The following is a 19,431-nucleotide window of genomic DNA, read 5'->3' on the forward strand; positions in this document are numbered from 1 at the left end:
TCACTAGGAGTGTATCCATGCCCTCCCTTCCTGCTCCCTTGAAACTCACTCCTTTTCATACTGTCTTTCCTGGAACTGCAGTCCCAGATGCACTCACAGTTATAGCTGAGCAAAGAGAGACAGAGAGAGAGAGAGAGAGAGAAAGAGAGAGAGAGAGAGAGAGAGGACAGACAGCTAGCATCCTTGGTGTAGACCAAAGGTCACTAAATGTCAACTTAAGGGCCAGATCTGGCCCCTGGATGTGTTCTGTTTGACCCACAGAGCATTAAAACAAAGCAAAGCTTAGTGTTTTAAAATAGGGGAGTTATGTCAAAGCTTGATTTCTACCTTCTCGTTAGGAAAAATGGGCAGATTGGCGAATGTGGCATTCATATCTGCTGGGTCACCGTGAGATGGGCTGAGAATCGGCTATCTGTGACAGGACACTCGAGGCTGTCCATCTGCTGCTGTCTTCACCCACCGCTCCTCACTTGTGGTCTGCTTGGCCCCTGGAGGACCTGAGTTTACAGTCCCTGGCCAGACACTGCCCCTTATCAGCTCGTCCAAGGTGAGATTCTCCTTCTTGGCTGCAGTACTCCCCTTTGACTCTGTGGAGTGAATCGTTGTCTGCCAGCGTGATATTGCCCCATCGTCCACCTGCACCCCTCCCACAGTGGGCCCTGCTCCTTTTCTGTGTGTTATTTCCGTTCAGTTGAGGTCCCAAGGTTGTTAGTTGTCTTGAGTTCAGTTGAGAGTCTGAGGTTGCTACTCACTCTAGGAGTTCCCTAATCCTCTCTGCCTTGGGTCACACCCCTCCCCCCTCCACTGTTGGTCATTCTGCTCTGGATCAATGGTCGGTGTGTTGCAGGCAGAGGGCCAGCTCGTGTGCTGTCAGAGACACCTGTCTGGTTAATACTTCCAAGTTCTTTCGGCCACCTGGAAACTATGAGGCCCTCTGTTGTTCTATAACCTGGTCCTCCTAGCTCCAACATTTTCTCAGAAGCATTAGGAGACACCAAACCCATGCATAGCTTCTGTTTGTTTGCCCAGAGAGCCCTGGGAGAGAAGACAGGAGTGTGCTAGGTGGGAATAGGGGAGCAGCTCAGGGGCCCCCCTGCGGTGAGTGCTCAGTAACCTGCTGGCTGTTGTTGCTGTTATCATCATGCTGATTTCTGGCTGTCACCTTACTTATCTGTGTTAGAAGGTCTACTGGACTTACAGGCAGGAAAGTCTCAGCGTGGGTCCCAAGTCTTAATTACTGACTGTATGGCCTTGGGCAAACACTCTCATCTCTCTGAGCTTCAGTTTCCTCACCCGTGAAATGGAGTTAATAACAGTAACCCCTGCAGTGGCTGCTGGCCAGTGGGTGTTTTTTCCAAAGAGGTGATTGATTGGTGGTTCAACACCTTCTTCATGGCCTTCGCTGCCCTGTGAGCAACATGAGGACCCCTTTTCACCCCCAAAGATGTACATCTAGACAAGGAAATGCTGCTTCTTTGTCCTTGTTTGTTCCCAAGTGAACATCAGTGACAAATACTGCAGTCTGGAAGCTTCTGGCCTGGCCTCTGGCCCCTTAGCAGCCCCTCCACTCATCCTTTCCATCTGCAGGTTGCTAGGAGGGTGCAAAGAATAGGTTTCTGCCAGCCCCTCAGTCAGCACAGCTTCCTGTCTGTGAAACAGGGATGTGATAGCACTCAGTCACTCAGTTGTGTCTGACTCTTTGTGACCCATGGACTGTAGCCCCCCAGACTCCTCTGTGAGATTCTCCAGGCAAGAATACTGGAGTGGGTTGCCATTTCCTTCTGCAGGGAATCTTCCCGACCCAGGGCTCAAACCCGCATCTCCTGCGACTCCTGCAATGAAGGTGGATTCTTTTTACCACTGAGACACCTAGGAAGCCTGGTGGCACTTCCTAGGCACTCCCTTTTTGTTAGTCAAAGCTGAATTTGAGAAGCCATCTCTGATGTCGACTGGGAAATTTGGCCAGAACGAGGGTGCAGGACTTAATTGTTGTTGTTTCTCGGTCACTAAGTCATGTCCGACTCTTTGAGACCCTATGAATGCCAGGCTTCCCTGTCCTTCACCATCTCCCGGAGTTTGCTCAAACTCGTGTCCATTGAGTCTGTGATGCCATCCAACCATCTCATCCTCTGCCCCCCGCTTCTCCTCCTGCCCTCAGTCTTTCCCGGCATCAGGGTCTTTTCCAATGATTCAGTTCTTTGCATCAGGTGGCCAAAGTATTGGAGCTTCAGCTTCACCATCAGTCCTTCCAATGAATATTCAGGGTTGATTTCCTTCAGGATTGACTGGTTTGATCTCCTTGCTGTCCAAGGGACCCCCCAGCATCTTCTCCAGCGCCACAGTTCAAGGGCATCAGTTCTTTGGTGCTCAGCTTTCTTTACGGTCCAACTCTCACATCCATACATAACTACTAATACTGGCTTAGAAAACACCCATCTTGAGTTGAATGGCCAGTGTGGCTGGCAGGTGTGATGAGTAGCATATTATACACTTAGAATGCTAAGATCCCTTCTAGCTCTGACAGTCCGAAATTCTTGTGTCTCCTATTACAACGGCCTATTGCCTTATATCCTTATATGATCATTTTGGTTGAAAATTGTATCAATTCTGTTCCAACTGTTGTAAATTAAAAAAAAAAAGATTATATAGGTTCTGAATACTAAAACTGTATAATTTCAGACAAGGCTGGATCCAGAGGCACCAACCCTTTTGCCACTAATTTGGCTGCACCCACCTCTCAGCTCTGATTTCTTCTGCATCTCCTCATGATATTAATATTTAAAGATGGATCCCAGTAGCTCTAAGCTTATGTCTCACCCACTCAGAGACCCCAAAAGAAAGCAAGTGCCTCTTGTGCAGTAGCTCCAGCAAAAGTTCTGAAATTTGGTTTTATCGAGCCTGATCAACCAAGCTTGGGTCATGTGACCACTCCTAACCAGTCGCCATGGCCAGGGGCATGTGATGACCTGATCAACTGGGCCTGGCGGCCCACTGACATGAGACGTGTCAGGCTCCCTGGAACCACAGGGCATATCCAGAGGTTGGACTCGATGACTCCAAAGCAATTTTGAGGCCTCATGTTTGAAGCTTCTGCAGTTCTTCGTTTGTTCACTTCCTCAGCAGCCTCGCCCTGTCGTTAAGAACTAGACCACGTAGGTCTAAGTGCTGGCTGCACACTTCCTGGCTGTGTGAACTTGAGCAAGTTACTCAACCTTCCTGAGCTGCAGTTTTCTCATCTGGAAAATGAGAACGATAATCATGTCTACCTGGGAGGCATGCTGTGAAGATTAAACCAGTTAATCCTTGCAGAGTGCTTGGAACATGGTTTGGCACGTAGTCAATTCTCTTTGCATGTGCTTGGTGCTGGGATTCCAAGATAAGCCAACTAGACACGCTTCTTGCACGAAAGGAGTGCATGGTCTGGAGGCAGGCTGGGATTCTTTTAATCAACATGTACAGATTGAGAATGGAACGTTGTTGTTGCTTAGCCCCTAAGTAGTGGCCAACTCTTCACGACCCCATGAACTGTAGCCTGCCAGCATCCTCTGTCCATGGGATTTCCGAGGAAAGAATACTGGAGTGGGTTACCATTTCCTTCTCCAGGGGTTCTTCCTGACACAGGGATTGAACTCACGTCTCCTGCTTGGCAGGTAGATTCTTTACCACCAAGTCACCTGGAAAGCAGCATTATGAGAACATGATGTTAGAAATAAATTGAGCAGGTGATTATAATGTGAATGGGTATATGTGAGATCCCAGGAGTGTTACTTAGTGAGAGTTTCCAGAGCTGAAGGATGAGCAGGAGTTATCTGGGTGAATTGCAAAGTGGGAAGGTTGTACCTGGCAGATGGAACAGCAAACACAAAAGCCTGGCAGCAAGACAGAATGTGTCACCTTGAAGAGGCAGAAGAAGTTGAGTGTGGCTAGAGGCTGGCGTGTGAAGTTTGGTGTGAGGGTAGATGGGAAGCATCCATGGTGAGGCTGGACAGGGCACTGGGTGACAGATTGCCTCCTAGGGTCTTGTGAGCTCTTGTGGGTATCAGGGTTTCCGCTTAAGGGCTGTGCAGGTGCCCTGATGAAGAAGATTTTATTTGGTTTAGTTTTTAAAATTATTTTATCTTATTTTTAACAACTTTTTTTTCCCCTGAGGTATAATTGATGTATGATAAACTGCACACATTTTAAGTGTATGATTTGGTAAGTTTTGTGATATGTGTACACGAATGAAGCCATTGCCACCATCAGTAACGAACATCTCCATCATCCCAAGAAGTTTCCTTGTGTCTCTTTGTAACGCCCTCCCAGGAACATCTCCATCACCCCAAGAAGTTTCCTTGTGTCTCTTTGTAACACCCTCCCTGCTGCTCCTCCCAGCTGCTCCAGCCCCAGCCAACTACTAATCTGCTTCCTGTCACCATAAATTACTTTGTTTAATTTTATTTTTATCTGTCTCTGACTTTGCTGGGTCTTTGTTGCTGCATGCAGGGTTTCTCCAGTTGCAGCGAGTGTGGGCTACTGTCTAGCTGTACTGCACAGGCTTCTCACTGTGGTGGCTATTCTTGTTGTGGAGCACAGGCTCTGGGGCATGTGGGCTTTGACAGTTGCAACTAGTGGACTCCAGAGCGTGGGCTCAGTAGATGTGGCACACAAGCTTAGTTACCTGGAGCCATGATAAATCTTCCTGCACCAAGTATTGAACCTGCATCCCCTGCATTGGTAGACATACTCTTTACCACTAGACCACCAGGGAGTTCCACCACAAATTATTAACTTGCATTTTCTAGATGTTTATCTAAACAGAATCCTACAATTTGTACTCTTTTTTTTTTTTGGCCCGGTTTCATTCACTAAACATAATTATTTTAAGATTCCTCCATGTTGCAGCCTATATTAATACTTCATGTCCTTTTATTACAATGGAGTAGTATTTAATTGTAGGGAATATACCACACTTTTTTAATCTGTACACCTACAGACAGGCAGTTGAGTCTGTTCCTCCTTGGGAATATTACAAATAATGTGGTCATGACAATTCATGTAAAAATCTGGCTGTAGACATAAATATTTTTATCTCTCCTGAACAAATACTTAAGAGTGGAATGGCTAGGTCATATCATAGGCAGATAACAACTTTTTAAGAGACTGCTGAACTGTTATCCAAAGTGGTGGTACCATCTTATGGTCCCCCACCAGTTTATGAGAGTCCAGTTACATCACACTGTCAGCAACACTTGATGCTGTGAGTCTTCTACTTTAGCTGTTCTAATACTTGAGTAGTGGTGCTCATTGTGGTTTTAATTTGCTTTCACTTTTCACTTTCATGCATTGGAGAAGGAAATGGCAACCCACTCCAGTGTTCTTGCCTGGAGAATCCCAGGGACGGGGGAGCCTGGTGGGCTGCCGTCTATGGGGTCGCACAGAGTCGGACACAACTAAAGCGACTTAGCAGCAGCAGCAGCATGAAGGGAAAGGCTACGAAGCTCCAGTATTCTGGCCTAGAGAATTCCATAGACTATATAGTCCATGGGGTTGCAAAGGGTCAGACTGAGCGACTTTCACTTTCATGACTAACGTGGCTTCCCAGGTGGTGCTAGTGGTAAGAACCCACCTGCCAGTGTAGGGGACATAAAGACACAGGTTCCTTCTCTGGGTTGGTGAGATCCCCAGATGGAGGAGGGAATGGCAACCCACTCCAGTATTCTTGCCTGGAGAATCCTATGGACAGAGGAACCTGGCAGGCTACAGTCCATAGGGTTGGTTGCAAAGAGTCAGACAGGACTGAAGCGACTTAGCATGCACGCATGACTACTGATGTTGAGCATCTTTTCATGTATTTATTTGCCAAATATATATCTTTTTTGGTAAAGTGTCTGTTCAAATCTTTCTCCTATTTTGTATAGGGATTGTTTATTTTCTTATTATTTAGTTTTGAGAGTTCTTTATATCTTCCAGATACATGTGCCTGATCCAATATATGATTTGCAAATATTTTCTCTGAGTCTGTGGCTTGAGTTTTCATTTTCTTAGCAGTATCTTTCAAAGAGCAGAAGTGAGAACTTCTGATGAGGTCCAAGTATCAAGATCAATTCATTCTCTTAGGTATAGTGCTTTGGGTGGTGTATCTAAGAAATATTCCTCTAGATCTATGCCCAAGATTGTGGAAGTTTTCTCCTGTTTCTGTCCCTTGTCCTACCAGTTGTTAAGAGAGGGTGTTGAAATCTCTGACTATGATGGTGAATTTGTTTATTTCTCCTTGCATTTGCGTCAGTTTTTATTTAGTGTATTGTAAGCTCTCTTATCTCATCTTATTTTAAATGTTCAAACACTTAGAATTGCCATGTCCTCTTGATGTATGACCCCTTTATCTTTGCAAAATAACCTTCTTTATCCCGGCTGATATTCTTGGCTCTAAAATCTACTTTGGTATCTATTGATACAGCCACTTTGGCATTTGATTAGTGTTAGCTAGGTGTATCTTTTTCCATCCTTTTACTTTTAATGTATTTTTTAATTTAAAGTGTTTTTTATTTAATGTGTTTTATATTGAAGTGCATTTTTTGTAAGCAGCGTAGAGTTGTTTTTTAATCCAATTTGACAATCTCTGCCTTTTAATTGGGGGAACTTAGACCACTTACATTTATTGAGATCACAGATATAGTTAAGGTTAAATCTCTCATCTTGTTTGTCCCTTCTGTTCTTTGTGTTCTTTTTCCCTCTTTTTCTGCCTCCATTGGAGTGATTGAATATCTGTATGATTCTGTTTAATGTCCTTTGTTGTTTTACTAACTCTAATTATTTTTTTTTTGTTATTTTAGTGGTGTCTTTCGTATTTATGGGATAGATCTTTAACTTATCACAGTCTGTCTTCATACTTCACATAGACTGCCTTATAACAGTATACTTCCATTTCTCTCTCTCTGGACCTTTGTACTATTATTGTCAAACACTTTAGTTTTGGGTATATGGTTGACTCTTGAACATCACAGGTTTGAACTTCTTGGGTCCTCTTATAAGTGGATTTTTTTCAATAAGTACGTACCACAGTATTACACGATTCTTGGTTGGTTGGTTGAGTCTGTGGATGAGAAACTGGAAATGGAAGGCCAACTATAAAATTATATATGGACTTTTTATTTCATGGGGTCAGCACCCTTAGCCCTCACATTTTTCAAGGGTGGAATGTATTATAAACACCACACTACTTTATTATTTTCATTTAAACAGTCATTATCTTTCTTAAGGGGTTTGAATAAATTTTAATAGTTTGTACGTTTGCCTATGTAGTTTCTGTTTCCAGTGCTTTTCATTCCTTGTGAGGATCTGTAGTCCCATCTAGTGTCATTACCCTTCTGTCTGAAAGACTTCTTCTAACATTTCTTGTAGTTTGACTGCTGGTAATGAATTCTTTCAGAGTTTGTGTGTCTGAAAATGTTTATTTTGCCTTTGTTTCTGAAAGCTATTTCGGTTGGTAGACTTACAGTTCTTTTCTTTCAATATTTTAAAGATGTTGTCCCACTGTCTTCTCACTTGCATTCTCTCCAGTGAGAAGTCTGTTGTCATTATCTTTGTTTCACTGTATATTATGCATCTATTTTTTATGTCTACTTTAAAGATTTTTCTCTTTATCACATGTTTTGAGAAACTTGATTTTGTTTTCTTTATATGGCTTGTGCTTGGGATCCCTTAGGTTAGGTTTCCGAGTGTGTGTAGTTATAGTTTTCATTAAATATTGTAAAATTTTCAGCCATTATTTCTTCAAATATTTTGTCTGCACTCCCACCCCTTTCTCCTCTCCTTTGAGGGGTCTAGTTGTGCAAATATTAGGCCACTTAAAGTTGCCTCACAGCTCACTGATGGTCTGTTCTGTTGTTTTTTTTTTCTCTCCTTCTCTCTTATTGCATTTCCTTTTAGTTTCTGTTGCTGTCTTCAAGTTCATTCATCTTTCCTTCCACACCCTCTAAGCTGCTGTTGGTCTCATCCAATGTGTTTTTCTTTTCACACATTGCAGTTTTCATCTCTAGAAGTTAAACCTTTTTAAATATCTTCTTTATCTCTGCTTACCTTTCTGAACCCATGGAATCCAGTTATAGTAACTGTTACTGCAACCCTATCTGTTCATTCTAACATCTGGATCTGGCCCGGGTCACTTTTGACTGCTTTGCCTTCTCATTATGTTTATAGTTTCCAGCTTCTCTGCATACCTGATACTTTTTTATTGGGTTCCAGATACTGTGTATTACCTTGTTGGGTGCTTGATGTTTTTGTTTTCCTCTCAATATCCTTGAGCTCTGTCTGAGATGCAGTTAAGCTACTTGGAAGCAGTTTTGAGTAGAACAATAGATCCTTCTGAGTCTTGCTTTGAGTATTTGTTTGATGCAACCAGAGCAGTGCTCGGTTTGGAGCTAAGTGTTTCCCTGGGTACTTGACTCAGCGTCCCGTGAATCCTGAGGGTTTTGCCAGTCTGGCTGGTGGCTACAGACACTGCTCCCAGCCCTGCCTGAGTGTCAGGCATTGTTCTCTGTAGTCCTTTCGGGTGGTTCTTGCCTTGGCCCTAAGTGGTGTCCTGACACACAGGCCAGATTGATACTCAGCTGCATACTGTGGGGTACCCTCTGCGATCTCCTGATCTCTCTACACCTCCTCTTGTGTCTCCAGTGTTCTGTCCTGGATCCTCAGCTCCATCTCCTCCACTCAAGGAGTCCACTACTTTCTACCTGGGTTCCCCCATTATCTGGAAACTTCTCAAGGCAGTAAGCTGGGGCTATCACTGGGCTTACCTCTTATTGCTCATCTTTCGGTTACCGCTGTCTGTCATTGTCTGATGTAAAGTGGCAGACCAATTATTATTTTGCATACTTTGCCCACTTTTTGTTCTTCGCAGCCACGTCCCCTGAACAGTTTAAATCAGGGAGGCAGTAGGCCAGTTTCACCTTTTAGGACAATCCCTGTTTCTAGACATCCTTTCTAGTCTCCCTGGGGCCATAAGCAGCTGGGCCCCTCTGCCTGAGTGAGCTCATTTTCCCAGCCTCCTCCAGCCAAGAAAGGTGGCATGGTCACAGAGCCAGTCCTGTAGGTCCTGTGGATCTCCTGGGAGGTGGTCCAGCCTCCGCCGTTGTCACCTCCCACTCCTGTCTGTCTCACCCCTGGCTCTCAGAGGCAGGGAGCTTTTGGGTGAGCGCAGCAGCTCGTCACTGACACCAGTGGCCACACCACGGCTGTGGGAGGGGAAATTCACCTTCACATTGGAATAGCACTGCTGCATCGGGCTGGTCCACATCCTGCCCCCGTGGGCTCAGCAGACCGAGGGTTTTAGCACCTTCTTAGAGGCTGAAACTGCGGGCAGTCACCCAGTTGCTAAGTGGCATGATTTGTGTCTCTGGGCACAGGTTCAAGTTCTGGGCCCCAAGGCTTCAATTTGGTGGCCCTGAGGTCCTTCTCCCCTGCCCATGTCCCAGGAGGCCCAGCAGGAAGACCTGGGAGTGAGCCTCGGTGTCACCACGACAGCCTCCCTCACTGCAGGGATCTCTTTGAGCTGAGGCCGGAAACGCTTAGTGAAACGCCCCCCAGGGGACTGTTTGCAGAGGCTGGTCTCGCCTGCCAAGTGCAGAGCCAGCAGGGATTGATGAAGATGACCGAGAGGGTGCCGTCCTTGTCAGGGATGAGTGGGGCCTTGTGGAAGGGCGCCCATGGGTGCTGGCTGTTGTGTGTGCAAAGCACTGCCTACGAGGAGCCAGTGAAATTTCCCACCAAGACCGGATCATGGCAGACCGTACGGAACAGCAGCGTCCGGTTCCTGTCTGCCCTGCATCCAAGTGCTCAGACCACAGGAGGGGGCGGGGAAGTGGATGGGGTGGGATTCAGAGTGTGCACACACGGGGGGAAATGGCCCGGGGTACAATGGAGAAACCTCACCGCACACACCTGACCTCGTACACCGTGCACCATACTCTGGCCTAAAGGAGGTCATATTGCCTGGTGTCCTCAGAGTCTCAGTGGTGGAGGGAAGGGCTCTGCGAGTGGATTTTAGAGCTGCTTCTTGTTTGCTTGACCTTCAACACTCGTAAACCCTGAAACTCTCAACTCAGAGCCTCCAAATGGAGGTCTTCAGGCTAATGCCGTGGGTGCATGTTCAATTCTATGTACTTTGCATTATCCCACCTTCTGTTTTATACTGGAATTAGCTTTCTGAATTCCCACACTGAGAGATGTCATGGAAAAACCTGAATTGCCAGCTTCTCTTGAAAAGTTAGAAGCTCAGGCAACTGTGAGTTGAGTCACGGCCGCTCTGCAAGCCCTCACAGCTCTCATCACCCCCCAGCGCCTCCCACAGAGGAGAGCCAGTGAGAACTCACCACTTCCTATGGATGGATACTCACCTGGTGATCCTGTGGGTGTTGGAAGGCCCTGTTCTCTGTCGCACAGGGCCTGGCCCCCTCTAGTTTCCACCCAAGGGTCCCTGAAACCACGCTGAAGGGGTCGTCTCTTTCCTCTGTGACAGCCCTGAGCTGAGTAACATGCCGCTGTGTCTCCCTGACACCCAGCTCAGACCTCTGAGCCCTGGCTGCCCCTGTGACGGGGCTGCCCCGGCAGAGCTGCCCCTCAAGACGGTACTCTTAAACGGTCCGAGAAAGAATGGAGCAGTTTGTTGGCAGAGGCCAGAGCTGCATGCTTGAGGCATGGCACACTCCCATGGATTCAGGGGATTCCCGTGGTGCCATGGGGGCCCACAGGGGAGGCACTTGAGGGGAAGACTCCTTCTGGATGGTCAAGCTGACCAGACATGGGGTCACGGTGTGTAAGGCAGTCATATGCTTCTCTTCCTTGGAGGGGACAGGCCAGCCCTCTGGAGGCAGGACGATGACCCAAATGGCCTGGGCTGGACTCTCTCAGCCTTCAAAACCCATGACTGGAGGCTCCCAAAGGGATGTGCTCTGTCTTTTTTTAATGTCACTGATTAAAGATATGTTTCCTCCAGGCCACAGAGAGAAGGTCCTGGGCTCTATTTCACATTAGGGAGATTGTTCTGTTGGTTGGGGTTGGGCACTGGCTTTGTGCATCTGTGAGAGGCCATTGAAAGGGCACTTCTTGAGAGGAGAGTGGGTGGGGGGGAGGTGGCGGCCGGTAATGTTCCCAGGCTAAGTTGGGTGGGAGCCCAGTGAGGTCACCTTGGGATATGGTGCTGTAGCAGACACTAAAACCGTGGAAACCAGGGTCTCACACGTAGCCACCACCACCAGGCACCAGGGAGTTGGCCATAATTCAGCCACACAGCCTCATTTGCCTTGAGCACCAAGGAGCATTTTGCCTGCAGGTAACAGAATATATGGGGCTTCCCTGGTAGCTCAGTGGTAAAGAACCCACTGGCCGATGCAGGAGATGCAGATGCAGGGGGTCTGATCCCTGGGTCAGGAAGATGCTCTGGAGGAGGGCATGGCAACCCACTCCAGTATCCTTACCTGGGAAATCCCATGGACAGAGGAGCCTGGCAGGCTACAGTCCACGGGGTCGCAAAGAGTCAGACACGCCTGAGCAGCTAAACCACAGACTGCGTAACTGAGAGTGCTAAAGTAATAAGTACCCGATGGTGGAAGGTCTCCTGAGTCAGTAAGGGGCCGGTACCATGCGGCTTGGGGCACGGGCCCGTCCTGCCTCTGCACATCCGTGTCTTTTATCATTTTCATTGCAGAGGGGCCCTGACTTATCCAGAGTCTCTGGGAACCCAGTCAATAGTCATACAAAGACATTGTTCCCTGCACTGGAGTGCCCTTATTTCTCCAGGCGCCCACAGCCCCCAGCAAGGCCAGGCTCCGGGGCCGTGCTGAGCCCCTCAGGCCAGCCATCATGGGGACGGGGGGCACAGGAAGCCGGTCAGGGGAGCAGAGGCAGCCGCAGGTCCACTGGACTGTCACAGCACAAGTGCCTAGTGGCATTGGGGGCACCAAGCCAGGACCTCAGTGTCCAGACCTTTGGAGGACCTTGTCACCTGACAAGGGGCCTGGCAGAGCTGGGCTGCCCTCTTAGGAGGTGGAATGAGAAGCCCAGGAGATGGACAAGGGCTCTTCTGAGTCAGATGTCCCTCTGTGGCAAGGCAGAGCTTAAGGCCAGGCCCCCTGGCTCATGCGGGACTCGCTCCGCTGTCACCTCTGTCTCAGAAGTCATCCAAAACATTGGGACGCACCTGCCATGTTCTGGGTCTTGGGGTAACCAGGGTGACGAGGTGAGGTCCCTGTTCCATGGGGCCTCAGAATAATGACAGCTAAGGTGGGGGAACGCCCTTGAAGCCAGTAAATGTTAGTGCTTACAGGGTGCACAGAGGATGCTGACCCCATGGATGGCAAACTCAAATGTCCCTAGGGCAAGACCGGTGCCAGGCTGCGTGAAGGTCGGGGGGAGGGGGGGAACAGAGAGGAGTGCTGGGGACCACGGTGTCTCTAAGGGAACGTAGGTCTCCTTGTGGGAGGCTGAGATCTAGGAGCCAGGTATTCCCATTTTTAAGAGAATCTAGAAATCTGCACTTTTATATGTAAGTTTCCTAATTTAAAAATTTATTTATTTATCTTCTGGCTGTGTTGGGTCTTCTCTGCCGCCTGCAGGTGTTCCCTAGTTGCGGCGAGCAGGGGCTGCTCTCTAGTTGCTGTCCGCGGGCTTCTCGGGGCGGTGACAGCTCTTGTTCCGGAGCATGCGCTCTGAAGCTCCGCTCTGTAGTGGTAGTGCGCGGCTGAGTTGCCGGCGGCAGGTGAGATCTTCCCGGACTACGGATTGAACCTGTGTCCCCTGCATCGTGAGACGGATTCTCAACCACTGGACCACCAGGGAAGCCCTAAGTTTGCTAATTTTTAAAACTGTCTCCACGCCAACAACAAAGTCGTCCTCAGACTGGATGCAGCCTTTGCCCACTGCCCCACTGCTCAGTGGTGGTTGGATGGCATCACTGACACAATGGACGTGAGTCTGAGCAAACTGGGAGACAGGGAAGGACGGGAACCCTGGTGTGCTGCAGTGCGTGGGGTTGCAGAGTGGGACACAGCTGAGATATTGGACAACAACACTGCTCATGTAGCACGGAGAAGGAAAGGATTTTTCTGAGGTTACACAGCAAGGTAGTGGCTGAGCCAGCTCTTGAACCCAAGTCTCCTGATCCAAGTGGGAGACCTCATGGGCCTGCTTCACCTTACCTGCAGAGTCCCTTCTCTCTACTGGATGTGGTACGATATTTTAGCTTTGGGCACAATCCACTTAGGGTGAGAAATATAGCCTTCCTGAAATTTCTGTAAGAAACAAATTGGGAAATAGACAGCAAGCCATGTTAGATCTTCTGGTACCTTCCGAAGAGTGGTCTGCAATTTTAATCCTGAAGTTGTATTTGACATGGAGCCACTTTGGCTCCTTCTTGCCAGAATAGAGGGGCCCGGTGCTCTTCTTTAAGGAGGCAGGGCCTGTTTTTTGTGGGGTACATGAAGGCCAAAGTTCTCCTCTAGGGGGCAGGAGTAGAGGCCAGTCTGCATGGACTGTCACACTGTATCCACAGCAGCCCCTTGGCAGTGACCTTCTCTCCCCAAGTCCAGGCCTCCAGGAGCCTGTCTCTGTTAGCAGGAGCTTGGGCATCACCAGTGAGATGGGAGGCGGAGGTCTGTGTGCTGGATTTGAATCCTGGCTTTGCCTCTTACCAGTTGTGTGACCTTGAACAAGTCATGTCACCTCAGTGAGCTCAGGAGTCCTCCTCTGTAAAACGGGTAAATAGTATTTACACAAAGAGTTATAGAGTAACTCCGTTCCTACCTAGGGCTGCCTCGGTGGCTCGGTGGCAAAGAATCCACCTGGAATGTGGGAGATGAGGGAGGCATGGGTTTGAACCCTGGGTCAGGCAGATCCCCTGGAGAAGGAAATGGAAACCCTATCCAGTATTCTTGCCTAGGAAATCCCGCGGACAGAGGAGCCTGGTGGGCTACAGTCCATGGGGTTGCAAAGAGTCGGACGGGACTGAGCCATCGAACACGCACATTCCTACCTAATTGCTATAGGTAGGAAAGATGGACTTCTCACTTAGCTATGGATAGTAATATTAATCACAACAAATAAACACGGAGTTCAACTGAATTAGAAACAGAAAATTTGGGGCAACAACAGATTTGGCAAATACTTTCCCCTTCTCATTTATACCTAGGTTAATTTTGTTGACTTTTAACAAATATTTATATAGCCTTTACTAAATAGCAAGCTCTACGCTAAGCACTTTACCAATATTGACTCATTTAGTGGTTGGAACCACTCTCGGAGGCAGATACTACTTTAGAGATTTCCAGGGGAGAAAACTGAGACACAAAGAGTAAGTAACCTGCTCCAGGATGTGCAGCTGATGGGTGGCGGGGCTGGGCTGCAGAACTGATCCGTGTGGGGTAGGGGCTGTGTGCACCGCTATGAGCTTCCACTTTCCTGCTAACTGACCATCTCAGAGGAAGAAACTGTTCTTCCTGTACCTGAGGAAGATGAAAGACTTGCCTTCGGAGACTGAATTCCTTCTCCAGGTGGCTCAGTGGTAAAGAACCTGCCTGCCAATGCAGAAGATGCGGATTTGATCCCTGGGTCAGGAACATTCCACAGAGAAGGAAAAGGCAATCCAGTCCAGTACTCTTGCCTGGGAGATCCCCTGGACAGAGGAGCCTGGTGGGCTACAGTCCATGGGGCCGCAGCGTCGGACACGACTTAGTGACTGAGCACGCATGTAGGAGACAAAGGACCTGGGATCAAATCCCTGCTCTGCCTCCTGCCCAGCTGTGTGACATCAAGCAAGTGACTCCGCTCCCCTGAGCATCACTTTCCTCATCTCTAGACTGGGCTAATATCACCACCTGTCTCTCAGTTGGAGGGAAGTAGAGTCAGCCATCGATGTGAATGTGCTTTATAAAGTCTTAAATGCAGCATTTGTATTCGAAGAAGTTAATTAGTCAGGATCATGAAGCTGGTTTTCACTAAAAAGTATCCAGCCCGTAAGTACTGCCCTCCTTTGTCTATGAGGATCCTGTGAAGTGCATGACTGCGTGTGTGCATGCTCCGTCTTTCAGTTGTGTCCAACTCTTTGCGGGCACCTGGACCAGGCTCCTCTGTCCATGGGATTTGCCAGGCAAGAATACTGGAGTGGATTGCCTTTTCCAGCTCCATGGGATCTTCCCGACCCAAGATTCTATACCACTGTGCTACCTGGGAAATCCCATTTTCACATCTTTTGTTGGGAAGTCCAGATCGTATGAAACCAGCAGGCAAAGAGCAGTGCCCGCCTCCTACCAGGGCGAGTGGTCATTCTATCCTGGGGGTGTGGCGTGTCCCTCAGGCCTGTCCTCTGGCCCTGCTTGGACTCTTTGCTCTGGAATTCGGGTGTGTTGACAATCAGCGCTAAGAGGCTCAGCCCTCCCTCAATGCACAGCATCGATACCCATGTAGGTCATAAGAGGATTTCTGCCTTTGCGTTGCTTGGCAATATTTTGTTTGAATGAATTTATGCCAGGGATTAATATAGTTTGTGAGCTGAACTGCTTACTTGGCAGGAAGGCGGAAATGAACAGGGTTTTAAGAAACCTGATGTAGAAACAGTTTCTAGAATGAGGGCTTGTAGATGAAGCTTAGGGGTGCAGGTGGACCCCAGAGGGAAGTGTCTGTGGTTTTCATCCATGCTGGGCCATGTCCCCACTGTGAGACTCTGCACATGCAACCAAAGCTAACCATCTCTTCTCAGAATAACCATCACTGAGTGTGGTGAGACTGTGCAACACCTGGCAGGCAGCACGTGCTCCACAAATGACGGGTCAGTCCTGGGGGAGTGGGCTGCACTCCCCCAGCCCCTGAAGGGCCTGCGCCACGGGATCTCACGCATCACAGACTCCACGTTACTTTTGAAATTCCTGTACTGACCACACTTGATTTGTAACCTCCCAAATCAGTACAAGTGGTGCTTTTGCGGTCATTGGCAGAAATGTGAGGAATGGCCAAAATTTTGAGTCACCCAGTGCGCAAGTTCCCAGCTGAATCTGAGTGGGGTATCACTCTGCTTTTGTGCTTTAGCTGTCACATGTCAACCAGTGTGCTTCCTTGTGGTCTACTTGTGGCCACGCTTTTCATGTTTTTGCACTTTTTCTTGGTGATTTTGCTGGTTTAAATGACCCTCAAGTGCAGTGTTGAAGTCCATTGTGTTTAAGCCAGGAAGGCTGTGCTGGGTCTTATGGAGAAAACACATATGTCAGACAGGCTTTGTTCAGATGTGAGTTATGGTGCTGTGGGCTATGAGTCCAATGTTGATTAATCAACAGGAGGTACTAATAAGATGCATATATAGAAACACACATAAATCAAGGTTATGTGTGGATCAGTTGATGAAAATGTTGTCAACTGAAGCTCACAGGAACCCGTTTCTGTATTTTCCCTGGGAGTAGTGGTTCACTGTTCAGCATTTGTAAAGATTTTATAGAACATAACTACCACTAATGACAAGGATCAACTGTCTATCGGTAGTTATTGTCATCATGATTGTTTTTATTCTTCAGAAGGGAGTCAAAAGAGATTGGGCTTGGAGTTCTCCCAACTTGACAGCAGTTGTGAGGATCAAATGTGATAAAGGCTGTGAAGGGCGGTTGTAAACTGTCAGGTCTTCACATAGGCATTGTAAATGGCATCACTTGATTGCATGGGCATTCTACTCCAGGGAAGTCCTCCTGCACTGAGGACACTGGGGAGGTCCTGCCTTCATCCAAAGGGCTGAGACTGAGCTCCGGGGCCTTAATAAATCACATTGAAAGGTGACAGGATATACCAGTGGACCTCACATTCACTACTTCCTGCGTATTAGCCAGAGTCCCTTGGAGAGCAAGGAGATCAAACCGGTCAGTCCTAAATGAAATCAGCCCTGAATGTTTATTGGAAGGACTGATGCTGAAGCTCCAATACTTTGGCCACCTGATGTGAAGAATTGACTCATTGGAAAAGACCCTGATGCTGGGAAAGATTGAAGGCAGGAGGAGAAGGGGACAACAGAGGATGAGATGACTGGATGGCATCACTGACTCAATGGACATGAATTTGAGCAAACTCAGGGAGATAGTGGAGGACAGAGGAGCCTGGTGTGCTGCAGTCCTTGGGGTCACAAAGAGTCAGGCACAACTGAGTGACTGAGTGTAGGTCATGTCTAAGAGAAGCTAAATCTGACTGAAGGATGCTGTTCCTACTGGCAGTGTTGGTCATGCTCGGGGAGGCTTTGGCCTCAGATAGGTCTGCAGGGGTGGGGTGGGGGGTTAGGTCATAAGATGCTGAGATAGCAGGACTCATTTGACTCACAACCCCTCACCCACTTTACACATGAGAAAAGAAAGGGCCAGCAAAGGGAACAAATTCATCCAAGGTGAAAGTCGCTCAGTCGTGTCCGACTCTCTGTGACCCCATGGACTATAGAGTCCATGGGATTCTCCAGGCCAGAATGCTGGAGTGAGTAGCCTTTCCCTTCTCCAGGGTATCTTCCCAACCCAGGGATCAAACCCAGGTCTCCCGCATGGCAGGCGAATTCTTTACCAGCTGAGCCACCAGGGAAGCCCAAATTCATCCAAGGTCATAGACTAAAACAACATGAGAACCTGAGATTCTGGGCTCCCTGGGCAGGGTCACTCAATTTTGCCTCGAAGTCTTACTGGTGAAATGGGGACAGAGAAAGGGTCTTTGTTTCTACCAGTCTGTCATGGTATCTGAAATTGCACCATAAATTCTTTTGTCTTAGAGAAATTTCTGCTAGTTCTCTAACAATGGATACCGTTGGATGGATTAAGTAGGGAGGGAGAGTGTAAGTCATCAGCCATGGAATTAATTCATTAATTTCTCCATCCATCCCCTTCTCTCCCATCTATCCACTTTTCTGATTCTTCAACTGTTCCATCCAGCCACCCACTGAACTTTCTACCCATCCATCTGCCATCCACCCATCTGTCCCTCTGACCACATTCTCACTGAACACCAGTTCTGCGCCTGGCTGTGGGGTAAAGAGATGAATGCAGCTCAGGTCCAGCCTCTTCAGGGCCCCAGTTCCCTGGTGGCAACAGGTCTCTGAGGGCACATTTCCCCTGCCTGGCGAGGACCACACACTCAGGGAGATCTTCATAGCCTGGCTGCACAAGGAAGAGATGGCCCAGAGAAAGGCCCTGAGTTCTTCGTCTCAACCCTTGCAGTTAACTGGCCGTGTGCCCGGGGAGGGCCGCTGCCCTCTGGACCTAGTATTCCCACCTGCAATGTGGGCAGGTTGGACTCCATGAGCGTTGCCCAGACTCCAGTCATTCACCTGCCCCCGCCTCACCTGTACATGAGATCACTTGTCCTGAAAAGCACTCTGTCTTTTTATTCAAAGGAACTCACTTTTTAAAAAAACCAAAATGAAACCTTGTTGTTTAGTTGCTAAGTCATGTCCAATTCTTTGCAACCCCATGGACTGCAGTGTGCCAAGCTTCCCTGTCCTTTACTATCTCCTGGAGTTTGCTCAAACTCATGTGCATTGAATCAGTGACGCTACCCAACTATCTCATCCTCTGTTGCCCCCTTCTCATCATGCCCTCAGTCTTTCCCAGCATCAGGGACTCATTGGAACAGACCCTCATGCTGGCAAATGAAACCTTATTGCCCCCCATAAATGGGGAAAAATGGTACAGCTGTTATAAATAGAAAGTAACCATAAAGATACTTTTAAAAAAAAGGCAAACTGCTAGTTAGATTCGAGGTGGACATTGCTTCCCACTGGTGGAGGCCTGCAGGTCTGGTTAGGAAAGAGCTTAGAGGGAGGTTGGGCAGGTGTTAGAGGTGAGACAGGACTACGCGGAGACTGTGTACAGACTAGTTTTCCCCACAGTGTGCCTGGATAGCACGGGGTGGTGGTGGGGAGGGGTCAGCCCTGGAGGGTCCGTGGGTGTGGGCATCACTCCTCACAGAGGCGCTTCCCTCTCTCTCTCCTGTGCCCTCTGAATGTACCCCGGGCCTGCCCCCTCCCCAGCCACTCACACTACCTCTGCAAGCCTCCCAGAAGCCAAGGGTCAGGAAGCCGTGAGCCGGATTCTGTAACTCAAGCCAGGGGGTGTCTGCTGCAAATCCTGATGCAGGAGAGAAACCAATATGGAAATCTGAAGCCGTGCCATCCGCGAGCCCAACGGCATCAGGTGCTGCCTGTCGCTCGGAGAGGACCCTGGCCCGTTCTCATCTCACCTGCAGCCACCAGACTCCTCCATCCCATCTCCTCCAACCCCACCCTGCCTTGACCCAGGGATCCCAAAGCCCATGACCACCCCCAGGGTGAAGCCTTCCTGAATCTCCCTGTGGCATTAGCAGGTCTGATCAGAGAAAAATGTCTCTTAGCTACTCTAAGGCCTGAAGTGTGCCCACTCTTCTCACCCCTGGAAGCCAGGCAGCCTGGGA

The 19,431-nt window shown here is 48.5% G+C and overlaps 1 protein-coding gene across 10 annotated transcripts in view; it reads left to right on the forward strand.

The window, feature by feature from the left end:
- The window catches only part of ATP2B2 (ATPase plasma membrane Ca2+ transporting 2), a 365,670-nt gene that overhangs the window by 51,715 nt on the left and 294,524 nt on the right, over positions 1-19,431 (forward strand). The window lies entirely within an intron of this gene.

This window comes from Cervus canadensis, chromosome 22 (assembly GCF_019320065.1).
Source record: "Cervus canadensis isolate Bull #8, Minnesota chromosome 22, ASM1932006v1, whole genome shotgun sequence".
Lineage (NCBI taxonomy): Eukaryota > Metazoa > Chordata > Mammalia > Artiodactyla > Cervidae > Cervus > Cervus canadensis.